The sequence below is a fragment of the Oncorhynchus tshawytscha genome, linkage group LG21 (genome assembly GCF_018296145.1).
Source record: "Oncorhynchus tshawytscha isolate Ot180627B linkage group LG21, Otsh_v2.0, whole genome shotgun sequence".
Classification (NCBI taxonomy): domain Eukaryota; kingdom Metazoa; phylum Chordata; class Actinopteri; order Salmoniformes; family Salmonidae; genus Oncorhynchus; species Oncorhynchus tshawytscha.
Window position 1 is genome coordinate 11,163,475 of NC_056449.1, and position 6,225 is coordinate 11,169,699.

Consider the following 6,225-nt stretch of genomic DNA (forward strand, 5'->3'; position numbering starts at 1 on the left):
ACTGGTAAGTGTCTTCATGGACATTTTCAACCTCTCCCTGACCGATTCTGTAATACCTACATGTTTGAAGCAGACCACCATAGTCCCTGTGCCCAAGAAAGCGAAGGTAACCTGCCTAAATGACTACCGCTCCATAGCACTCACGTCGGTAGCCATGAAGTGCTTTGAAAGGCTGGTCATGGCTCACATCAACTCCATCAACACGGAAACCCTAGATTCACTCCAATTTGCATAACGCCCCAACCGATCCACAGATGACGCAATCTCAATCGTACTCCACATTGCCCTTTCCCACCTGGACAGAAGGAACACCTATGTGAGAATGCTGATCATTGATTACAGCTCAACACCATAGTTCCCACAAAGCTCATCACTAAGCTAAGGACCCTGGGACTGGGTAAACACATCTGCCACGCTGATCCCCAACACTGGGGCTCCTCAGGGGTGCGTGCTTAGTCTCCTCCTGTACTTCCTGTTCACCCACGACTGCATGGCCAAGCAAAACTCTAACACCATCATTAAGTTTGCTGACAACAACGGTGGTACATTAGGCCTGATCATTGACAATGATGAGACAGCCTATAGGGAGGAGGTCAGAGACCTGGCAGTGTGGTGCCAGGACAACAACCTCTCCCTCAATGTGAGCAAGAAAAAGGAAATGATTGTGGACTACAGCAAAAGGAGGGCTGAACACCCCCCCACTCACATCGACAGGGCTGTAGTGGAGCAGGTCGAGAGTTAAGTTCCTTGGTGTCCACATTACCAACAAACTTTCATGCTCCAAACACACCAAGAATGTTGTGAAGAGGGCACAACAATGCCTTTTCCCCCACCGAAGGCTCGCTGTTTATTATCAATGCATAGTCACTTTACCCCTACCTACATGTACAAATTACCTCAACTAACCTGTACCCTCGCACATTGACTCGGTACCAGTACCCTTTGTATATAGCCTCGTTAATGTTTTTCATTGTTACTTTTTTTATTTTAATTTGACCCCCTTTTTTCTCCCCAATTTCATAGGATCCAATTATATTAGTAGTTACTATCTTGTCTCATCGCTGCAACTCCCGTACGGGCTCGGGAGAGACGAAGGTTGAAAGTCATGCGTCCTCTGAAACACAACCCAACCAAGCCGCACTGCTTCTTAACACGGAGCGCATCCAACCCGGAAACCAGCCGCACCAATGTGTCGGAGGAAACACCGTGCACCTGGCGACCTTGGTTAGCGTGCACTGCGCCCAGCCCGCCACAGGAGTCGTTGGTGCGCGATGAGACAAGGATATCCCTACCGGCCAAACCCTCCCTAACCCGGAGGACGCTAGGCCATGTTACAGTACTTTTTCTTAAGTACATATTTTTGTATTCTACAATTTTTTTGTGAACTACAATTCCGACACTGTATTTGAACATTTTAGAAATGTCAATCATTGCTTGCGAAACAGGTTTCCAAACATATGCTGATATTCCCCTTATCGTTCATATCAGCGAGAAAGAATCTTTCAAATAAAGATACAGTTTTGCGCAGATCCATACGCTGTATGCCTCCAGTTGACAAACTACATTTCCTCCCCAGTTACGATTGCACACGTGTTCGGCATGCTAGACAGCTAATTAGCACAGGTGGCCGCTTATGTCTTCCGTAAACAAGTGCTGTTCAGTGGCGACCCGTCATTTAGTGCAGGTGGGAGGTGGGGGGGACTTGCCTGTTTTGCTTGTTATTGTGGCATTAATACGTGTCACATATCAGTTTTCAAACAGTATAAAAATATATATATATATATCATTGAGTTAATAAAGCCCCATACAAACATGGTCTCTTTTTTGTTTTCTTGAGTAAGGGAGCTCCAAAATGCAGGTGTTTCAGCCTAACTCAGTGCTTTCTGTGGTGGTGAGGCAAGCCAGCAGAAAATACGGAGCATTAATCCGTGATTGGATAAGTGTTCTGTCACTCAGGGGGACAATACTTCACCGCCAAGTTTAAGGGTAGAGCTAAAAAATGAAAGCCTCTTGGTTGCTGCCATAGAGTTAGAAGTGCCCATCCAAGAAGGCTCAAGGTCATTCGCCACAGATAAAATGACATCAAATCACGTTATATCTACAGTATCGTTGATTGGACTAATCATGTCAACATCATATTTTCCAAATCTTAGCTAGCAGTCATGATCATGAATCAAGTCTACAATCTACCTTTTTAATCCTTGTCATATGAAGAGAAATGATAGATAAAATGTATCGGTGCTCATCGGCCATTGGACATAAACATTGCACAACAAGTTGGAAATTGCAAATTCAGCAATGAGTCGTTTGGATGGAATCAGTTGCTAACTGTAAGCATTGCACATTGCAAAGCAATCATTAGCCTGCTATTCAGTGGAGTAGCTGTGTAGTCCCAAGTCTAAGATTAAGGATCTCTTTTCCTAGTTTAAAATGATAAACAATCAACATCGGCCATACTGTCAATGAAGCATGATTTCTGCCGCGCTCAAAACAACTTAACTCGGAACTGCAAAATCTGACTTTAGTGAGTTCAAGACAACTGGGAACTCGGGAAAAACGAGCTATGACTGAGAAAATACATTTTGAACTTTATTCTAACTCGGAATTGTTAATCAGGAACTCGGCCCTCTTTCTAGAGTTACGACCTGAAGATCACTGACGTCATCATGATTCAACCTTTTTCGAGTTCCCATTTGTCTTGAAAGCACCATAAATCCAGAGAATGGCAGACTTTGATGACAACATTTGCCCACGAAGGACCTCCGCTCCACCTTCCTGTTCAAGTGAGTCCAAAAATGTCTTGTATGCTAATGCATAAATTATGTAATATGCCAGAGAGATATGTATACTGTAGCAAAGAAAGTATTTCTAAGTGGATGTTGTGTAGTAAGCTGTTAATAACCCATGTGCCTTACCCTAATAATTTGGTCTATTTACCCTGCTTAATTTCACCTATTGTTCTGATTTGGTGGTGAACAGGTAGCCTATAACCTGTTTTTGAGAAATGTAATAATCTAATATTGTAAGAGCTTTCATTGTCTGCTTATATGCCCCCTTTATTTATCCTACAGTTCTGAATTGGTGTACAGGGAGAACACTGTAAGAACAGTCCATGTTCTGAATTCTGCCGCTGTAAATGCTGAACAAATAGTTATATTGACTACGTTCATCCTAGCTCGCTCATTAATGTCTTAAACGAAATTACGGATTGACGGTTATCCACTTGTCGTACCCTTATGCCATAGTTTGTACATCACAATTGTAAGAAGAAACCACATTTGTTTAAGCAAGTCAGCCACATCAGCTATGTTTTTTTAAAGGCAGTAAATGAGGCTTAATGAACTGTTTCATTGCCAGACAAGGCTCATCTGAAAGCCAGGTGGAGCAGTGGTAAGGTTTGTGGGCAACAGTTTGTCACCATTATAGTGCAATGAATGTATTGTTTAGTGTTGTGTTGTGTAGTGGCTTTGCTGGCATGCATCCCACATGTTTTGTTTACATGCTAAATTCGCCACTGGTGCAGTTACATGGAGATATGGCTGTGTTGGAACACTACACAGAACCCTATAAAGGTGTGTATTAATTTAACGCCTAGTGTAGGGTTGAGAAGCTACTGGAAGTCTTGTTGAATCCAATGAGTTGCTTTACCATTAGCTGAGGCCCAAAATGACTGCCTCGCCTGGTTCACCAACTACTTCTCAGATAGAGTTCAGTGTGTCAAATCGGAGGGCCTGTTATCCGAACCCCTGGCAGTCTCTATGGGGGTGCGACAGGGTTCAATTCTTGGGCCGACTCTCTTTTCTCTGTATATATCAATGATGTCGCTCTTGCTGCTGGTGATTCTCTGTTCCACCTCTACGCAGACGACACCATTCTGTATACTTCTGGCCCTTCTTTGGACACTGTGTTAACTAACCTCCAAATGAGCTTCAATGCCATACAACTCTCCTTCCATGGCCTCCAACTGCTCTTAAATGATAGTAAAACGAAATGCATGCTCTTCAACCAATTGCTGCCTGCACCCGCCAGCCCGCCTAGCATCACTACTCTGGACAGTTCTGACATAGAATATGTGGACAACTACAAATACCTAGGTGTCTGGTTAGACTATAAACTCTCCTTCCAGACTCACATCAAACATCTCCAATCCAAAGTTAAATCTAGAATTGGCATCCAATTTCGCAAAAAAGCCTCCTTCACTCATGCTGCCAAACATCCTTGAAAACTCACTATCCTACCGATCCTTGACTTTGGCGATAATAATTTACAAAATAGCCTCCAACACTCAACTCAGCAAATTGGATGTAGTCTATCACAGTGCCATCCGTTTTGTTATCAAAGCCTCATGTACTACCCACCACTGCGACCTGTATGCTCTCGTAGGCTGGCCCTCGCTACATTTTCATCGCCAAACGCACTGGCTCCAGGTCATCTATAAGTCTTTGCTAGGGAAAACCCCCCTTATCTCAGCTCACTGGTAACCATAGCAACACCCACCCATTGCACACGCTCCAACAGGTATATTTCACTGGTCATCCCCAAAGCCAACACCTCCTTTGGCCGCCTTTCCTTCCAGTTCTCTGCTGCCAATGACTGGAACGAATTGCAAAAATCACTGAAGCTGGAGTCTTATATCTCCCTCTCTAACTTTAAGCATCAGCTGTCAGAGCAGCTTACCGATCACTGCACCTGTACACAGCCCATCTGTAAATAGCACACCCCGTATATATCCCCATATATTTTTTTGTTGCTCTTTTGCACTCCAGTATGTCTACTTGCACATGTATGACGCCAGTGTTAATGCTAAACTGTAACTATTTTGCCACTATGGCCCATTTATTGCCATGTGTAACTCTGTTGTTTGTGTCACACTGCTTTGCTTTATCCTGGCCAGGTTTGCAGTTGTAAATGAGAACTTGTTCTCACCTGGCCTACCTGGTTAAATAAAGGTGAAATAAAAAAATAAAAAATAAAACGCATCTTAACATGCAAAAACATGTAACACTTTCATTCAATACTCTCTCAGACACAACTAGACCTTCATAAACGGTTTTATTTTATTGCAAAACGTTACAGTAACTGGTTTAAAGTTGTACTTTATTTGAAGAACGCAGACTCTCATGTCGCTAAATAAAATCATACCGGTTTGCAATCGATTGTTCTGTGTTCAATTACAATTATACTAGGCGCTAGTGATGGGTATTCCGGTGCTTTTCAGTGAGCCGGCTCGTTTCAGTGAGCTGGCTCACAAAAAAAGAGCTGCTCTTTTGGCTCCCAAACGGTTCTTTAAAAAAATATATGTTCTGTATTTTTTCAAGTCAGAAAGTTTGCGTTAGTTTGACTATGATTGGTGTTAAAACAGTTCTAATTAAATTATTAAATGAAATCATACTCTACCTTAACAAACCAATGCATTTTTAAATACACTGTGGTTATGAAAAAGAATGCTATTAAACATTTGCATTTAAAGTACTTTTGAGTGTTTTATTTTGAATGTATATAAACAAAGTGAATATAAATATAACCATTCAAAACGAATACAATATGAACAGCATAATAGAATATTGCACCATATCTAAGAAAAATAAATGTGCATAACTGCAGCATCCCACGAATTGAAATGTAGAAAAGATGCTATTACATATGTGCATTTAAAGTATAACTTTAATGTACATAAACAAAGTGCATATAAATGTAACAATTCAAAACGAATACAATCTGAACATAATAGAATATTACACCATAAAGAATAAAAAATTATGTGCAAACTGCAGCATCCCACTTAAAACATTAAACTAGTCCCTCTTTTCTCTCTGTTCATTATTGCCATGCTATAACCAGCAGCACACAGCAATGCTGACCATATTTTGCTTTTATGAGAGATTTGCATTCAGAAATGCAAGCTGCCTCACTTTCGAGGGGCTGATGCGGTTTCTTCTCTCAGTAATTATTGGTCCTGTTTTCGAGAAGACACTCTGAGAGAACAGATTTGGCCACTATGCAGTGTCCTTGTCATGACTTTAGTAAGCCGTGGGTAGACGGAGGCCTTGTTCTTCCACCAACTCAGAAGATCTGCAGATCTTCTTCCTGTTTCCCTGGTGCCTGAGCCAGCGGACTGCTGGGGCTGTCCCTCCCTGCAGCGGTGGTTATTCTTTGAAGTGCCTCATCAATCGCTCTGGCATCACTGAAGGCTAACTTCTTAAACCTGTGGTCAAGTGCAGCAGG